At 45.4% G+C, this 20,502-nt stretch overlaps 1 protein-coding gene across 1 annotated transcript in view; it reads right to left on the bottom strand.

Moving 5' to 3' along the window:
• Positions 1-20,502, bottom strand: part of vezt (vezatin, adherens junctions transmembrane protein) — a 120,361-nt gene that overhangs the window by 54,146 nt on the left and 45,713 nt on the right. The gene's annotated exons all lie outside the window — the stretch shown is intronic.

The raw sequence follows: 20,502 nt of genomic DNA on the forward strand, positions 1-20,502 counted from the left end.
TTAGATAAGTCCCCTGGGCCGGAATTGGATTTATCCTAACCATCTGGCCTGGGCTTGTGAAATCCTACCAACGGTCCTGACTTGAGACAATTCACACTTCTTTAACCTTGTTTTACCCCTATCTCTGGATCTGTAAAGACTTAATTACCTCCAAATGCTTGCATGCAAAGCATTGTCTTACATCTTTGACTTTGTCTATATATATGTTTCTGGAACAAACCTCTTCATTCACCTGAGGAAGAGCAGTGCTCTGAAAGCTAGTGTCTGAAACAAATCTGCTGGACTTCAACCGGGTGTTGTAAGACTTCTTACTGAGCTCACCCAGTCCAACGCTGGCATCTCCACATCATATTTATTTTAATACTCCTGTGATGGGTGCCATCAGGTTCTAGGGATTTGTCTATTCTAGGTCCCATTAGTTGCTTCATTTTTACTTGCATTACATCCACTCAGTTCTCCCTACCCTTGACTTATTGTTGATTCTCTGGTACCAATGGTGTTTTGTGCTCTTCCCCATTGCAAAAAGTATTAATTTAACAAGTCTGTCATTTACTTATTGTCCATTGTTGTTCCTTGCCACTCTCTTTCTCTAATTTATTGATAAAATCTTTTACTATTATCTTAGATATCCCTTGTAAATGTTTTGTATTCTTCATTTCCTGCTTTTTTTGCTTTTAATATCTCCCCTGTGTCTTTCCATTAATTTCATATTGGGTCGTCCTCATTTGTTGACCATGGTTTATTTTTTATTTTTATTTATTTTTTTTTAAAGAGTACCCAATAATATTTTCCCCCAATTAAGTGGCAATTTTACATGGCTAATCCACCTAATCTGCACATCTTTTGGTTGCGGGAGTGAAACCCAGGCAGACACAGGGAGAATGTGCAAACTCCACACGGCCAGTGACCCGAGGCCGGGATCGAACCTGGGACCTCAGCATCGTAGGCAGCAGTGCTAACCATTGTGCCACCGTGCCGCCTCACCATAGTTTCTTAACTGCAGAAGTCACACGGGATCAGAGGTGAGCTGGCAAGATGCATACAGAACTGGCTAGGTCATAGAAGGCAAAGAGTAGCAATGCAAGGGTGCTTTTCTGATTGGAGGGCTGTGACTAGTGGTATTCCGCAGGGATCAGTGCTGGGACCTTTGCTGTTCGTAGTATATATAAATGATTTGTGGGAAAATGATTAGTAAGTTTGCGGACGACACAAAGGTTGGTGGAATTGCGGATAGCGATGAGGGCTGTCAGAGGATACAGCAGGATTTAGATCGTTTGGAGACTTGGGCGGAGAGATGGCAGATGGAGTTTAATCCGGACAAATGTGAAGTAATGCATTTTGGAAGGTCTAATGCAGGCAGGGAATATACAGTGAATGGTAGAAGCCTCAAGAGTATTGACAGTCAGAGAGATCTAGGTGTACAGGACCACAGGTCACTGAAAGGGGCAACGCAGGTGGAGGAGGTAGTCAAGAAGGCAAACAGCATGCTTGCCTTCATTGGCCGGGGCACTGAGTGTAAAAATTGGCAAGTCATGTTGCAGCTGTATAGAACCTTAGTTAGGCCACACTTGTGGAGTATAGTGTTCAATTCTGGTCTCCACACTTCCAGAAAGGATGTGGAGGTTTTAGAGAGGGTGCAGAAGAGATTTACCAGGATGTTGCCTGGTATGGAAGGCATTAGCTATGAGGAGCGGTTGAATAAACTCGGTTTGTTCTCACTGGAACGACGGAGGTTGAGGGGCGACCTGATAGAGGTCTACAAAATTATGAAGGGCATAGACAGAGTGGATAGCCAGAGACTTTCCCAGTGTAGAGGGGTCAATTATTCGGGGGCATATGTTAAGGTGCGAGGGGCAAGGTTTAGAGGAGATGTACGAGGCAAGTTTTGTTTTTTACACAGAGGGTAGTGGGTGCCTGGAACTCGCTGCCTGAGGAGGTGGTTGAAGCAGGGACGATAGTGATGTTTAAGGGGCATCTTGACAAATACATGAATAGGATGGGAATAGAGGGATATGGACTCCAGAAGTGTAGAAGATTTTAGTTTAGACTGGCAGCATGGTCGGCACAGGCTGAAGGGCCTGTTCCTGTGCTGTACTTTTCTTTGTTCTTTGTTCTAAGTGAAGCTTTCGTCTGTATAGGCTTGTACTAGTGATGCACGATCAATCACTACTAAGCGAGATTGTAGTCTAATTGAAGGCTTCAATGAACAAGAAGTTACCCCAGCAGCTCCGATACAGAATGACTGCTGTGGGTGAAACACAGACTCTTATGCTCCGCCTGCTGGGCGGAACCAGCAGGCAGGTTCTACCACTCATACTACAGTATAAGGAACATCCCACCTAGGTACCGCGATACCCCTAATATAGCCTACCACAACTAGATTTACATTTCACTAATTATTTATTTGAATATTTCCCAGTGTTTGCATACACACAGCATAGAAATTAAAGGGAACTGAATGCCCAAAGGGGGCGTGTTCAATTAGGTTCCTTAACTCTCTATTTTAATATTGCTGGCCCCCAAGATGCTCCTCTACAGATCCTGGGAATCCAACATTGCTCAGAAGCTCCTAAACCATATTTCCAGTGCTCCTTAGCCAAGGAATTGCTAAGACCATAAGACCCACCATTACAATGTCCCCAGGATACCTCTAATTCTGATCCCTGTGTTTACAGAATTCTGGCACTATCCCGAATGTCTTTCCAGACCGAGGCAGCCTCCTCAAAACATTACAAAACCTGAAACCCTGCCCAGTGCTGTCAAGACTCTGGCCTCCTTCCCATGTCAAACCCAGTAGTTCTGACAATAACAATTGCTTGCATTTATCCTGATGCTTATAAAATATTCAAAGCACTCCAGGAAATACCATGCATAAATCTTCTCTTTTTACCAGACTTAGCTACTTAGCTCGAGCCTAGCCTATCAGGGCAGTCGCTGGCAATAAACAGCTCCATAACCAAAAGGTTCAACCTAGAAACCATCAAAAAGTACAAAAGCTGTTTATTATCTCCTAATCTTTCAGGGCACGTTATTACTTGATTCTGCTGATGATTATGGAGAGAAAATTCTCCATAAGAATACTAAATTGATATTTCTGCTGTAACTTCCAGGTGAAATGTGTGTTTTGCGTCTTATACGGGAACAGATACAAATCACACCAAATGAGCCCTAACTTGTTTGATAACATTTTTCTGCTAGTTTGGATGTTAATTAGTAAGATTACTTTTCAGTTAGTCATCTGTTACTGGAATGTCACCATTCATCTGTGTTTGTGTGATTTGTTGAAATATAGGGTACACTGTCATTTTAATTCTCTAAATTGCCCATTGAACTTTGGCAAATAATTATTCTAGATCAACAACTTTTGTTGTCTAATCAATTACATCCTACGATTCATCATGAAAGTATCGTCCACAGACAGAGGAAACTGCATAAATCCTCAATGGTTTCCTTTGCCCAAGCAGAATATATGACACAATTTCATCTATAAGTTTTTTTGTGTAGTTAAAATTCTAAAAGATAAACTTTCTTGGTCCAAATGTTACTTCTATTTACTATAGGTAGTCTTTCTGTGCAACAGTATGCCCCAGATTTGTTAAGGCACTTGCCATTCAAGTTCATGGAATTCCAATGCTGACTGTTCCTCATTCCATACATTCTTAGGTTCTTAAAAATCATCACAATCCAAAGCCCAAAGGTACTTTCACATGGAAGTCATTTTTGTTGCCATGTATTCACTTTCTGGCCAAGTTTTATCTCTTCGTGGGGCGGCACGGTGGCACAGTGCTTAGCACTGCTGCCTCATGGCACCGGGGACCCGGGTTCGATCCCGGCCCGGGATCACTATCCGCGTGGAGTTTGCGCATTCTCCCAGTGTCTGCGTGGACCTCACCCTCACAGCCCAAAGATGTACGAGGGTATGTGAATTGGTCACGCTAAATTGCCCCTTAATTGGAAAAAGAGAATAGGGTTGTTATAACCTGCCTGCTTACCACTGGCTGGGGACTAATGGCAATCCCACAATCCTTTGGGAGTTTGAGTTTACCCAATGCGGGGGGGGGTGGAGAAATCATTAGCAGATTCCCTGCATAAATAAAGCTGGCCAGTTTGGAACCATCTAGAGAGGAGTGAGCAGCAAGGGAGGAGTTGTTGTTGCTGTGGTGGTGGTGGTGGTGGTGGTGGTATATATATGTTGTTGTAAATAAATGTTATTCTTTCTATCCTTCAACTCATGCTGAATTCTTTGTGGCCCTCACAAAACTGGCGACGAGGGTTAAAGAGAATAGCTGTCTACGCTTCTGAAGCCACCTCCCTGGATTTTTGTTGGATACAGGTTGGAAGCATTTTTTCCTGTTACACCATGCCTCTGTATGGACGTTTGAATGTTTTTGATGCCGCGCTGAAAAGTTGGAACCAGTACGCACAACCGATGCATTACTATATCCGGGCAAACAACATCACCGAAAACGAGCGCCAGGTGGTCATTTTGCTCACCGCCTGCGGACCACATACATTTGGGGTGATTAGGAGCCTTACGTACCTAGCTGCGCCTGACACCAAGACGTTTGATGAAGTTGTGACCTTCGTGGGGCAATATTTTAACCGAACCCCGTCCACGATAGTCCAACATTACTGGTTTAATACCGCCCAGTGGACCCCAGGAGAATCCCTTGCAGAGTTTTTATCCAGGCTACGCAGGATTGTGGAGTACTGTGACTATGGTGAGACCTCGTCAGAAATGTTACACGTCCGTTTGGTTTGTGGTATTAACAATGCGGCCACCCAGAGAAAGTTGTTAGCCGAGCCAACATTGACTTTTCAACAGGCCATTCAATTAGTATTGTCCCGAGAGAGCGCAGAACAGGGAGTGCAGGAGCTACAGGGAATGGAGGTGCACGCCTTGGGGTGCAGCCCCTTCCGTCCAAAAAATGTATCCCCGCACTCCTGCAGTACCTTGGACGAGGCGACGTCCGGATCGACACCAGTGGCTATCGGACGTTCCTCCCCGAAGGGAGCCTTCTCCAGAACCAATGGATGAGGAGCCATGCCAGTGTCGGACTTGTGGGCGCCGACCCCATCGGGGACACCTGCCCTGGAGGCGCTGCCGTTCCGACAGAAACTGGGGCCAGCCCAGGAGCCGTACTTCCATTTGGATGAACCTGCGGCGACAACTCCAGAGGACATGAGATGGAGGACGACTCCCTGCAGCTGCATTGTGTGGCAGCTCCTCATGTGGCCCCCATTAAAGTGACAGTACGGGTCAATGGCCATCTCTTAAAATGGAGTTGGACACTGGCGCAGCGGTCTCTGTGATCGCCCACAGGACATTCGACCACATCAAGCAGGGTATACAGACCCTTATATTAACCGACACACAGGCCAGGTTGGCCACCTACACGGGGGAACCATTGGACGTTGCAGGAACTACGATGACCCCTGCTGTTTATGGATGCCAGGAGGGGCGTTTCCCACTTATTGAGTTGTGCGGCCATGGGTCCAGCGTGTTGGGTCGGGACTGGTTGCGCGATTTGTGGCTGCAGTGGCAGTACATCCTCCAAACAGGTTCTGGAGGGTTGACTGAGGTGCTAGGACGCTACCCAGATGTATTCCAGCCTGGTTTGCGGAAAATAAAAGGGACCGCGCAGCCCGTACCCACGTCGAACCAGGAGCCACGCCGCACTATTTCCGGGCGCGCCGGGTGCCTTACGCCTTGCTCGAGAAGGTAGAAGGGGAGCTCACTCATTTGAAGTCCTTGGGTATTATCAGGCCCGTCCGTTTCACTGACTGTACAGCACCAATTGTACCTCTAATGAAGCCAGATGCCACAGTTCGCTTGTGTGGCGACAATAAATTTACTGTTAGGGGAGCGGTGTTTCCAGAACCCCAAAATGTATCGCGGACTTCAACCTACCTCCCCCTTTAATGGATTGTTAGCTTTTGAAGCACATGGCTTGTTCTCCAGGTGTGGTATTGCAATTATGGACACGTGGATTTTTAAACACAAAACAATGTTTATTCCATGAATTCAATTTAACCTTTTAAATAAACATTGGTTCACTTAACACCCCTTACTTCAAAGATAATCCCGAAAATAATACAACACTAAAGAATCCCTCAAAATGCTCCTTCAAACATCCAAAAGACTTCACCTTTAACAACAGACATGAGGTTACATTAAATATATATAGTCTTTGGATTTTCAGACATCAACAGACCAGTTCTGTGTTTTCTTCTTGCAGCTTTTTGCAAAACACACAAACACTCCCAGCTTTCTCCTCAAACCTGAAACCAAAAGCAGAAGTAAGCTCAGCTCAGCTCCCCCCAACCTCTGACATCACTTCAGTAATACGAGCTGCTCCACTTCTTAAAGGTACATTGCTTAAACATCCATTTCTTAAAGGTACTCTCACATGACACTTACGGTGAATACGGATTTCCGGCTTGACCGATATACAATGCCTCGTCTAGAGGATCTCTAGGCGAAGATTGCAGGCGGACTCTCGTTCACGAAATTAGATAAGAGTCACGCATACCTACAGTTGGAGCTGGACCCTGCCTTCCGGCCATATGTAACTATTAATACACACCAGGCCCTGTATAAATATACACGGTTGCCCTTTGGGGTATCCTCTGCCTGCGCTATTTTTCAAAGCATCATGGAGGACATCTTGAGAGGTTTACTGTCTACTGTTGCTGTCTACTTAGACGATGTTTTGATTACAGGGACGTCGGAGCAGGAACATTTGGAAAATTTGGAGCCTGTCCTTAGACGCTTTTCAGAGGCTGGAGTCCCTTTACGTAGCACAAAGTGCGTCTTTCAGGCAAAGGAAGTAGTCTACATGGGTTATTGAGTGGACCACGAAGGTTTGCACCCCATTGCAGAGAAGGTGAGCACAATTCAACAGGCCCCTGCCCCGACTGACACTTCGCATCTTCGTTCTTTTCTCGGCCTCGTAAACTATTACAGGAAGTTCCTCCCCAATCGGGCAACTACGCTGGCCCCGTTGCACCTTCTGCTAAAGAACAATCACACCTGGCAAGAAACCGCTTTTCGGCGGGTAAAACAACAATTGTCGTTGTCTGTGTTACACAGAACAGACAGTGCAGAAGGAGTCTGCACCGACCCACTTAAGCCCTCATTTCCACCCTATCCCCATAACCCAATAACCCCTCCTAAGCGTTTTAGATACTAAAGGCAATTTATCATGGCCAAACCACCTAACCTGCACGTCTTTGGACTGTGGGAGGAAACTCGGAGCACCCGGAGGAAACCCATGCAGACACGGGGAGAACGTGCAGACTCTGCACAGAGAGTGACCCAGCGGGGAATCGAACCTGGGACCCTGGCGCTGTGAAGCCACAATGCTATCCACTGTGCTATTGTGCTGCCCACAATGTTACGAACCCACTATGATCCTGGAAAGCCTCTGCTCATCACGTGTGATGCATCCCCATATGGTATTGGGGCCGTCCTGTCCCACAAGATGGAGAACAGGACCGAGCGGCCGATAGCTTTCGCCTCCCGCACATTGACTGCAGCAGAAAAGAGGTATGCGCAGATCGAGAAGGAGGGCCTGCAGGTGGTCTTTGCAGTGAAATGCTTCCACCAGTATGTGTATGGCCGCCTCTTTACTATTGTGACTGATCATAAGCCTCTGCTGGGACTTTTCCGAGAGGATAAGCCAATACCGCCCATTGCTTCCGCACGGATCCAGTGTTGCGCTTTGTTGCTCGCTGCCTACGAGTATTCTCTGGAGCACAAACAAGGAACCCAGATAGCGAATGCCGACGCAGTGAACCGATTGCCTTTATCGACTGGCCCCATGTCGACCCCCACGACCGGTCAGGTGGTTGCAACCCTAAATTCTATGGACTCCTTGCCTGTCACGGCATCACTGATCCGTGAGTGGACCCAGACGGAGCCAGTCCTGTCAAAGGTTCGGCACATAATCCTGTATGGTGGGCAGTATAGACAGCTCCCAGGCGAGTTGCAGGCATTTTCCTCCAAGCTGTCAGAATTCAGCATGGAAGACGGTATCCTCTTGTGGGGAATGCATGTGATTGTTCCGGAAAAAGGACAGGAGCTGATACTAAGGGGCTTGGACAATGGGCATCCCGGTGTGACCAAAATGAAATTGTTGCTCCGGAGTTATGTCTGGTGGCCAGGCCTCGATACCAACATTGAGAAGGTGACCCAAAACTGCTCCATTTGCCAGGAGCATCAGAAGCTTCCACCAGCCACGCCCCTAAATCACTGGGAATGGCCAGGGCGACTTTGGTCGCGCTTGCATGCGGATTTCGCCAGCCCTTTTTAAGGATCCATGTTCCTTCTATTAATCGATGCTCAGTCTAAATGTTAGAGGTGCATAAGATGGTAGGCACAACGTCCTGCACAACAATCGAGAAGATGCGTTTTTCTTTCAGTACAGATAGCCTCAGAGGTGCTGGTCACGGTCAACGGCACTCCATTCACAAGTGAAGGGTTTATGAGGTTCATGAAGATGAACGGCATACGCCATATCCGCACCGCTCCATACCACCCGGCTTCCAATGGGTTGGCGGAGCGCGCAGTGCAGACATACAAACGAGGCCTAAAGAAGCAATCTTTGGACACGAGACTGGCTGGTTTTTTGTTTTCATATAGGATCACTCCACATGCGGTGACTAGGGTAGCTCCCACGGACCTCTTAACGGGCCGGAGACTACGCACCCGCCTTAGCATGGTTTTCCCGGACATTGGCGCAAAAGTACGCCGCACTCAAGAACGGCAGGGACATGTTTTTTCTCGGCATTGGCCGATTCGGCAGATTGCGCCCGGTGACCCAGTGTTCTCTCGAAATTTTGCTGGTGGTGCACAGTGGGTCCCTGGCGTTATATTTCGCCAAACGGGCCCTATCTCTTACCAGGGTCGTCTCCAGCGCAAACATGTAGACCATTCGTTTGGTCCAGAAGACCACCTCTTCCAAAGATTCCCCACCCCCGGAGCTCATTTCTACAGCCACAGAGACCAGACACAGTGGAGAGTATTCCTCAGAATCTTCCTGTGGTGCCGCTCAAAGCCTATGCAGGTCGTTGCAGAGCCACGTGGAGATAGAGACGCTGAGATTACGGAGACAGCGGACTCCGACTCCAAGATGGAGACACAAGACACCTCAGAGGGGGAGTCCTCAGGCCCACAGGCCGTGGATGTACAACCGTTATGCCGTTCATCATGAAAGCGCCGTTCTCCATCTCGTTACACGCCGCCCAATCTAAATTGCCCCTTAATTGGAAAAAGAGAACAGGGTTGTTATAACCTGCCTGCTTACCACTGGCTGGGGACTAATGGCAATCCCACAATCCTTTGGGAGTATGAGCTTCCCCAATGAGGCGGCGGAGAAATCATTAGCAGATTCCCTGCATAAATAAAGCTGGCCAGTTTGGAACCAGCTAGAGAGGAGTGAGCAGCAAGGGAAGTTGCCGCTGCTGTTGTGTATATATATGTTGTTGGAAATAAATGTTATTTCTTTCTATCCTTCAACTCGTGCTGGATCTTCGTGGCCCTCACAAAATGGGTACTCTAAATTTATTTTACATTTTTTAAAATCTCTTCACAAAGGAGGACACAAATAACGTACCAGAAATGTTGGGAAACATAGGGTTTACTGTGAGGGAGGAACTGAAGGAAATGGGGTTGGGAAAATTGATGGGATTGAATTGCGATAAATCCCCAGGGCCTTAGAGAGAAAATCTCCAGAGAGAAAACAGGAAATTATAGGCCAGTCAGCCTGACGTCGGTAGTGGGGAAAATGCTCGAGTATGTTATAAAAGATAAAATAGCAGACTACTCGGAGAACAGTGGCAGAATCGGACACAGTCAGCATGGATTTATGAAAGGGAAATCATGCTTGACAAATCTACTGGAATTCTTTGCGAAAGTAGAGTTGATGATAGGGAGCCAGTAGATGCGGTTTATTTGGACTTTCAGAAGGCTTTCAACAAGGTCCCACATAAGAGATCAGCGTGTAAAATTAAAGTGCATGGGATTGGGGATGGTGTATTGAGATGAATAGAAAACTGGTTAGCAGACAGGAAACAGAGACTAGGAATAAATGGGTATTTTCCAAACGGCAGGCACTGACTAGTAGGGTACCACAGGGATAATTGCTAGGACCCCAGCTATTCACACTATATAATAATGATTTTGATGAGGAAACTACATGTGGCACAGTGGTTCGATTCCCGGCTTGGTTCACTGTGTGTGGAGTTTGTAATTTCTCCCCGTGTCTGCGTGGGATTCCTCTGGGTGCTCCAGTTTCTTCCGACAGCCCAAAAATGTGCAGGTCAGGTGGATTGGCCATGCTAAATTGCCCCTTAGTGTCCAAAGGTTAGGTGGTGTTAAGGTGTTGCGGGGATAGGATGGGGGGAGTTCGCCTAGGTAGGGTGCTCTTCCAGAGGGTCGGTGCAGACTTGATGGGCCAAATGATCTCCTTCTACACTGTAGAGATTCTGTGAATATCTTCAAATTTGCAGATGACACAAATTTGGGTGGGAGGGTGAGCTACGAGGAGGATGCAGTGTGATTCAGACAAGTTGAGTGAGTGGACATATGCATGACAGATGCAGTATACTGTAGATAAATAGGTTATTCACTTTGGTAGCAAAAACAGGAAGGCAGATTATTGTCTGAAGGGCAATAGATTAAGAGAGGGGAATGACAACTAGACCTGGGTGTCCTTGTACACCAGTCACTGAAGGTAAGTATGCAGGTGCAGAAGACAGTAAAGGCGGCAAATGTTATGTTGGCCTTCATTGCAAGAGGATTAGAGTACAGGAGCAGGGATGTCTTGCTGCAAATATACAGGGCCTTGGTGAGACCACGCCTGGAATATTGGATGCAGATTTGGTCTCCTTATCTGAGGACAGACATTCTTGCTATAGAAGGAGGAGTGCAGTACTAGACTAGTTCATGGGATGGCGGGTCTGGCATACAAGGAGAGATTGAGTCAGTTAGGATTATATTTGCTAGAGTTTAAAAGAATGAGGAAGGATCTCATAGAAATATAGAAAATTCTAACAAGACTAGATAGGATAGATGCAGGAAGGATGCTCTCAATGTCAGGGAAATCCAGAACCACGGGTCACATACTCTAAGGATACAGGGTAAACCATTTAGGACTGAGATTTAGGACTCACGCATTTAAATAATATTTTGAAAAATACAATTTTAGATTTTATAAGATCAAAGTTTTTACTCATTCATGAGATGTGAGCATTGGTTAGGCCAGCATTTGTTGCCCATCTCTAATTGCCCTTGAGAAGGTAGTGGAGAGCTGTCTACTTTAACCCGTCAGGAATGTGGGAAATTAACGAGATTAACAGTGAATTTGAGATGAAAATAAAATACCAAACTAGTAACAGGATTAGGAGTCTCGAGACATTGACGTGCAAATGGCCATATTTGAATCATTGTTTGCCTGATTAGTGGGGCTTTCCAAATGATAACTTCTAAAGGCAAGGATTTGAATGAGATAAATAGCAGAATCCAGACGGGAATATCAAAGAGATTGAACTGTTGCCCCCCCTCATTGAAGAGGGGAGGCTAGTTCCCATCCAACAGCACGACAGCCCAGTTCCATCCATGATCTGAGCCATGGAGGCCTGTTCTAGCTACCATTTAAAGCCACAGCAGATTGCAGAGATTCTCCTAAAAGATGCTTTCGCTAGACCAGGAAGAGAATCTTTCCCAGACTTATTAACTATTGATTGGATTTTACCTATAGAGTTAGAAAAATAGGTGGTGGGATTCTTCAATCTCACGGCAGAGTGCCCACGCCGTCGTAAACGGCATTGCGTTTTACGATGGCGTGAACAGGCCGCTGCCGGGACTAATTCTGGCCCCTACAGGGGGCCAGCACGGCGCTGGAGTGGTTCGTGCCGCTCCAGCTGCCGATCCCGGCGCGAACAGTGCCTCAGAACAGTGTGGCCTCCTTCAACGCGCCGGCCCCGACGCAACATGGCGCAGGGTTACAGCGGTCGGCATGTAGGAAAGGAGACCCCTCAGCCAGAGAAGCCGGCCCGCCGATCGGTAGGCCCCGATCGCGGGACATGCCACACCGGAGGCCCCCCTTGGGGTCAGACCCCCACCCCCTCCGCGCCGAATTCCCGCCGGCTGAGTGCAGGTTAGAACAGCGCCGGTGGGACTCTTTTTCCCCCCAGAGCTGCTAGGCCCATCCCGGGTGGAGAATCAGTGGGCCGGCGCGTAGAGCGGCCCGCGACCGGCGCCGTGCTAACGACGCCGGCGCCAATCGGGTGACGTCGTCAGGACGGCGTGGCCCGGTCACGGGAGTCTCTGGCCCGGCCCAGGGCTTGGAGAATCCCGCCCAGGTTGTTGTTTGGGAAAAGGGGTGTCTCAATTGAGTCCAGTGTGCATATTATGGGAAGAGTTAACTTCAGATAAAATTGTTTTTAATTATTCCTACACGCAAGTCATAGTGTATGTTAGTTTTTTATTTTACTTTAATAAATATTCTTTATTAATTGTTTACACAATAATTGGACTAGTTCCTCACTGGGTTGTACATTGTTTCCTCACATTAATTCCAAACAAACATACACCACTAAGAATTAGTGTTTCAAGGGTTTTGAGAAACCTTCACTGGTAACATCAGTGGGGTTCTTAAAATTGCTGCAGCCCGGGTAGTGTAGGTACATCTACAGTGCTGTTGAAGAGAGAGAGTTCCAAGATTTTGACTCAGTGACAGCAAGACTCTCACATAACTTGCTACTGTAAGTACGCATTTCTAAGAAGACATCAAACAAAGGCTACATCATAAAGAGGGAGGAGAAACAGTGAAGTCACATGGCCAATTAACACAGCCTCGAGCCATTGATTAATTATAAATTCCATTCAATGAGTGTGTCTAACAATTAGCTGTTCCTTTTTAATGGATTTAAAAAAAAATTTAGAGTACCCAATTACTTTTTTCCAATTGAGGGGCAATTTAGCGTGGCCAATCCACCTACCCTGCATATCTTTGGGTTGTGGGGGTAAACCCCCGCAAACATGGGGAGAATGTGCAAACTCCACACGGACAGTGACCCAGAGCTGGAATCGAACCTGGGACCTCGGCGTCGTGAGTCAGCAGTGCTAACCACTGCACCACCGTGCTGCCCTAATGGAAGATTTTTAATTGTATATTTACTGATTAATTTAATCAAGTGCTTTACAGCTACCCAAACAATTCTAAGAAGGTAAAATCACAAATAATTTTGCTTCATAATGTTTTAAAACAAGAATTTAAAGTGAAGTTTAAATCAAGTGCAAGCCTAACGTTTAGATTTTTAGGTTGGTGAACAGGGCATCAGGCCTTAGCTGTGCATCAAAGTGGGCAAAAGACTCTTGCTTCTCCACTGTAGAAGAGGTGATAACTGACCAGAGAAGTCGACACCTCCCAAATGTTGAATTACTGAGTGATAAAGACAGATGCATTGGGGCAAGCTGCTGGTCTTCTGGCATGTACATGGGTGATGGGGGATATTTTGGGGCCGTTGCTGTTTGTCATTTTTATAAATGACCTGGAGGAGGGCGTAGAAGGATGGGTGGGCAAAAGACTCTTGCTTCTCCACTGTCGAAGAGGTGATAACTGACCAGAGAAGTCGACACCTCCCAAATGTTGAATTACTGAGTGATAAAGACAGATGCATTGGGGCAAGCTGCTGGTCTTCTGGCATGTACATGGGTGATGGGGGATATTTTGGGGCCGTTGCTGTTTGTCATTTTTATAAATGACCTGGAGGAGGGCGTAGAAGGATGGGTGAGTAAATGTGCAGATGACACTAAAGTCGCTGGAGTTATGGACAGTGTAGAAGGATGTTACAAGTTACAGAGGGACATAGATAAGCTGCAGAGCTGGGCTGACAGGTGGCAAATGGAGTTTAATGCAGAAAAGTGTGAGGTGATTCATTTTGGAAGGAATAACAGAAAGGCAGAGTACTGGGCTAATGGTAAGATTCTTGGTAGTGTGGACAAGCAGCGAGATCTCGGTGTCCATGTCCATAGATCCCTGAAAGTTGCCACCCAGGTTGAGAGGGTTGTTAAGAAGGTGTACGGTGTGTTAGCTTTTATTGGTAGAGGAATTAAGTTTCGGAGCCATGAGGTCATGTTGCAGTTGTACAAAACTCTGGTGCGGCCGCATTTGGAGTATTGTGTGCAGTTCTGGTCGCCACATTATAGGAAGGATGTGGAAGCATTGGAAAGGGTACAGAGGAGATTTACAAGAATGTTGCCTGGTATGGACAGAAGATCATATGAGGAAAGGCTGTTTTCGTTAGAGAGAAGAAGGTTAAGAGGGGACTTAATTGAGGCATACAAGATGATCAGAGAATTAGATAGGGTGGACATCGAGAGCCTTTTTCCTCGGATGGTGATGTCCAGCACGAGGGGACATAGCTTTAAATTGAGGGGAGATAGATATAGGACAGATGTCAGAGGTAGGTTCTTTACTCAGAGAGTAGTAAGGGCGTGGAATGCCCTGCCTGCAACAGTAGTGGACTCGCCAACACTAAACGCATTCAAATGGTCATTGGATAGGCATATGGACGATAAGGGAATAGTGTAGAGGGACTTTAGAAGGGTTTCACAGGACGGTGCAACATCGTGGGCCGAAGGGCCTATACTGCGCTGTAATGTTCTATGTTCTAAAAACATATCCCTAAGGATCATTGATACTAAATATACCTGGACATTTAGAACCCAAAAGAAAAGAGAATAGAAGAGATGTAACACACTGAATCTGATCTTGTACGTTTGATTAAAGGTTTGAGATTGATGAAGGCTAACACTGGAGGGACTGTTTGAAACATCAAACCTATGCCACAAAGCAGAAAAGCACTGCAACAGATCGAATGGTCCTTGCGAAAATTCAACAGGGGTTTTCCTGGAAGACGTCATGGATAAGGCACTGGAGTTACGAAAAGGCTGGATGAATAAGGATGCGTTCTCTCCAAACGAGACGATTCAGAGGACCTTGACGGAGCACTGGCCACCATTTGCAAGCTGAACATTTGGGGACAACAATCAAAACATGTTGCCAGTCTCTCGCAGCCCAATTGCGCACCGACTTATCCTAAAGGATGAGCAAATTAGCCCATAAAACACAAGACAAAACAAATCGTCAAACAGGAACTCTACCCTCCCCTCAGACACAGCAGCTTTGACAATCAGGAACACCACATAAAGGAGGTAAAAAATAACCATGAATGCAGACATACAGCTGGATTCAACGATATATCCAGCAAACTATTACTGACCTCGAGGGCAATGATATTACGTTCCTTGTGGGATCCTTAAACCAAAATAGCCAAATTCCTAAATGAAGAAAGCACCAACAAGGTTCTACTTTTTGCAACTTTTACTTTTAACACACATTAGAATCAAAATAAATGAATGGACAAATTGTGGTTGTTATAAACTATAAATTCAGCATGGAACAGCAGATAAAACAAGGATTATTTCACAAATGTAGTCACACTTCACTCCACCTCTATGGTCCCAGTTCCAGCCACACAGTTCGTCCCAGAATTCAAGTCTCTTTTGTTCAAGGAGTTAGCTATTTCTTCACTGGCAGCAGCTTCAGTGTAAGCAGGGTTCTGTACTGTGCAATCCTCCACACAATGGCACACTTCTTTTCAGAATTTCTCAACTCATCAGTCAAAGTGTGTGGATCAACTGGAACCATGTTTCCTCTCTATCTGCCACACAACAGATTTAATTTTAACTTCCCTTCCAGTTGATATTGATTCTAGGTCAAGGATTTCCAGGTCCCATGGACCAGTGTTTATAATTATCCCCAAATTACAAAATCCCTATCTGAACATTTTTTAAAACAATAAAGTTTCCTCAACCATGTTAAAGTAATTGAAATTTGCCCGGTCAAAGGCCATCACACTTCAATAGGTTTCTGTTTGACTTTCTCCTCCCATGGCAACTGGACCTCATGGACATGCCTCCGAGATTGTGAGATCATAACAAATAGGAGAAGTAGGCCGATCAGCACCTCAAACCTGCTCTGCCATTCAATAAGATCACGGCTGGTCTGATTGTGGCCTTACCTCCACTTTCCCCCCACCCCCAAATAACCCGGACTCCCCTGTCAATTAAAAATCTGTTTGACTCAGTCTTGGAAACTTTCAATGACCCAGTCGTCCATGCTCGCTGAGGAAGAGAATTCCAAATTCAAACTCAGAGAAATATTCCTCTTTATTTCCATCTTCAATTGAAGACCCTTTATTTTTAAACCGTGCACCCGAATTCTGGAATACCTCACAAGGGGAAACATCCGCCCAGCCGTGCCAAATCCCCTCAAAATTTTATGTTTCAATAAAATTATCTCTCATTCTTCCAAGCTCCATTGGCTTAACCAATCGTTCCTCATAAGATAACCCCTTCACCCCAGGAACCACCCGAGTGAACCTGCTCTGAATGGCCTCCAATGCAATTATGTCCTTCCTTAAGTAAGGAGACCAAAACTATACACAGTCCTCCAACTGCAGTCTCAGCAATGTCCCGCACAGCTGACAACTCTGACATTTTCATCTGGAGTTCTGTTTTACTTTGAGTTCAAGGTACAGTTCCAAAGCGGAACCGTCTTCCAAGGTTCTGTGTTCATGACAGTATAGAAGTGGCAACTTGCCTTTTTATAACTCTTGTGGGAGGACAACAGAGACACTGAGGCTGCTCACAGGCCAATGTGGTTGATTTTATATATTTGTGTTTTCCTGCCATCTCCCCACATCCTTTTACACATTGTCAAATAACTACCATATTGTTAAATAACTAAAAAGAACAATGATCACATTGAAAAAGCATTCCACATTCCAATAATTCTTTACATTAAAATATTTCTTCTAATCTCACTCTGCCCATAACTAAATGTCTCTCTTCTGTCCAAAGCCTAAAAATGCACAGATGTTGCCTAAAGGGGTTTTTGTGAACAGTCATCATAGAACATAGAAAAATACAGCACAGAACAGGCCCTTCGGCCCACGATGTTGTGCCGAACCTTTGCTTCTTTTGTAAATCACTTTAAATCTGTGACCTCTCATTCTTTTACAAGCAGGAACAGTTTCTCCCTGCTTACTCTGTTCTGCCCCCTCATGATTTTGAACATCTTTATCAAATCTCCTCTAAGTCTTCTACTCACCAAGAACAGTCCTAAAAAAGTGTAAAAGGGGGATGAGAGAAAAGACGGAAAGGACTGGAGCAGAGAACTTACATCCTCGGGACATTTGACTGTGTTTCAGTCAATTAATTACCTTTGAAGTGCAATCAACAGTAAAAGTTAAAAACTGCAACCAATTTGTGAAAAAATAGCAAATGGCATAAGGAGAACTTCCAGCTTTTCAAAGAGATCTTTTGTGATTACCTGAACAAGCAGACTGGCCCTCAAATTAACATATCATCCAAAAGACAGCAGCTCTGACAATATGACTCTCCCTCACTGCTGCACTGATGTGTCAGCCTACATCTAAGTACTCTGAAAAGGAAATATTTAATTTTACATAATCTGAAATAAAACCACAGGGGTTTAATATAATATACTTAGCCAGAGGGCTAACTGGAGTGTGAACAGAATACAAAAAGAAAACTCTCCTAAATATGCAGGAACAATGTCGCTTTTTAAGTATCATAAAACAATATTTCATAGAATTTGCAGTGCAGGAGGCCATTTGGCACATAGAGTCCGCACCAGCTCTTAGAAAGAGCACCCTACTTAAGCTCATGCCTCCACCCTATCCCCGTAACCCAGTAACCCTAACTCACCTTTTGTTTTGGACACTAAGGGCAATTTATCATGGCCAATCCACCTAACTTGCACATCTTTGGACTGTGGGAGGAAACCGGAGCACCCGGAGGAAACCCACGCAGACACGGAGAGAACGTGCAGACTCCACACAGACAGTGACCCAAGCTGGAAATCGAAGATGGGACCCTGGAGCTGAGAAGCAACTGTGCAAACCATTGTGCTACCGTTCTGCCCAACGTTTTGAACTGAAAAAAGTTAGAGCCACCTGAATATTATTATCTTTTCATTGTTCGGTTAAATCAGGTCAGGAGATTAGAAAATAAAACTTTGGCTTCCTACAATGAAATAAAATTAAATGAAAATCACTTATTGTCACAAGTAGGCCTCAAATGAAGTCACTGTGAAAAGCCTCCATTCGCCACACTCCGGCACCTATCCTGCTTGGCTTTTGTTTTCAATCCTTTGCAATATTATCTCCAAAATTTTGGTTTACCGTAATTGCTTTTTTACTCCAGAGAAATATTTAAAATTACATTAATTTTAAACAGAGTTGTATTTTTTCCAGATTAAACTACAATATGAGATGGCATTAATTGGCTGCGCCATTTGTGTGTAAGGTTATATCACATTTCACACAGTAAGGTAAAACTACTTTTTACCAATGTCTGAGAGAGGCCTGTCACTGGTGAAGAATTCACTTTGAAAAGGTCAATTATTCCCCCCTGCCCACCCCCCCCAGTTATTGTTTTAAGTGGTTTGCTACAGAAAACGCCAGATCCTTTCAAGGCTAATTCCAATTCATGAACCATTAAATTACAAATGTTCTACCCAATTGTAAGTGATTAAAAAATTCAGATCCATATGCAAGACTGAGGAACAGAAATAGGCCATTCGGCCCCCGAGTCTGCTCCGCGATTCGATGAGATCATGGCTCATCTGGTTGTGGTCTAAATTCCACTTTCCTGTCTACCCCACCCCATTACCCTTGAGTCGCTTGTTGATGAAACATTTAAATAATTCAGCCTTGAATAAAATTTAGCCACACAGCCTGCTTTCTGAGGAAGAGAATTTTACAGACTAACAATCTTCTGAGAGGAGAAATTCCCCCTCAGTCTTAAATAGATCATTATTTTTTTAAACTCGAAGACTTCTTCACAAGGGGAAGCATCCTCTCAGATCCACCCTATCAAAGATCCTCAAGATCTTATACGTTTTAATAGGATTCTCCTAAATTCTCATAGGTATAGGCTGAAACCTATTTTACCAACAACACTCAAGAAGCATGACACCATCTAGGAAAAAACAGCCCTCTCGATTGGCACTGTATGCATCACCTTCACTCCCTTCAACCCGGTACTACAAGATGCACTTCATCTTGTAACTCACCAAGGTTCCTTTGACAGCACCTGCCAAACCTGCAAACTCTACCACCAAGGACAAGGGTTGGCAATGCACGAGTTCCCCTCCAAGCCACACAACATCCTGACTTGGAAATATATCGCTGTTCCTTCACGGTCACGGAGTCAAAATCCTGGAACTCCCTCCCTAACAGCACTGTGGGTGTTCTGAAAACACATGGATTGCAGCGGTTCACAGCACACCACCAATTTCTAAAGCGAAATTAGGAATGGGTAATAAATGCTGGCCTAGTCAGTGATGCCTACACCCCATGACTGAATAATAAAAAACGTGTTCAACCTTTCCTCACAAGATAACCTCTTCACCCCAGGAATTAGTAGAGTGAACCTTTTCTGAACTGTACCAGTAGAGTTAATCTTTCCTGAATGTGGTATTTTTAAACCTGGCTTGCATGGATACCAATACAGTAAAATAAGTAACCTAACTGGTGGATATAGTAGAGAGAAATTTTGTGCAACAACATAAAACATTTTAAAAATATATGTATTTTATTACAAACGTGTAAAAAGAACAGTAATATACACAACACTCAACAACCTCACCATCCATAATTTTTACACCCTACCCTCTTCCTCCTCACCCGCAACGAACAATTCCTCAAACATCGTCATGCACAACTCCCACCGTGTCTCAAAGCAAACCCTGCTCTTTTGTTCAACAAAATCTTCCACGACTTTGAGTCAAACCCAGAGTGTAATATTCGTCCCACCCATCCCTTCCTCAACCTAACCTGGTCTCCCCATATTCATACAGTACTACACTCCTGTACGCTTCACCCGATACCTGTGTCTATGGGAGGGGTCTTTGATTATGCTGCCTGCTTTCCCAAGGCAGCATGACGTGCAGACAGAGTCAATGGATGGGAGGCAGGTTTGTGTGATGGACTGGGCAGTGTTCATGACTCTCTGTAGTTTCTTACGGGCTTGGGTCGAGCAGTTGCCACACCAAGCTGTGTTGCAGCCAGATAAGACTTCCCACGAGTGCAGTGGTTCCCCCTCCCAGGGTTGGTCCGAGTTTTCCCCTTGCCCATTGTTTTTCTCCCCTTTCACCTCCTTTCTCCCCTTGTTTCTGCACTCCTGGCTCTTGCCCCCTCTTTCCAGTGCCCTAGCTTTCGGTTTTAAAACGAAGCGATACAGTCCTGCGCAAATTGTCTCTCAGTTTCTGAGTCTTTCCAGGATCATGGTTTCACCTCTGCTTTTGCTGCTGCTTTCCCAGCCCGTTCTTTTGGACGAACTCTTCCGCTTCTGCAGGGTCTTTAAGGTAGTGCTCCTTGTGGTGGTAGATTATCCAAATCTTG

The sequence above is a fragment of the Scyliorhinus canicula genome, chromosome 11 (genome assembly GCF_902713615.1).
Source record: "Scyliorhinus canicula chromosome 11, sScyCan1.1, whole genome shotgun sequence".
Classification (NCBI taxonomy): domain Eukaryota; kingdom Metazoa; phylum Chordata; class Chondrichthyes; order Carcharhiniformes; family Scyliorhinidae; genus Scyliorhinus; species Scyliorhinus canicula.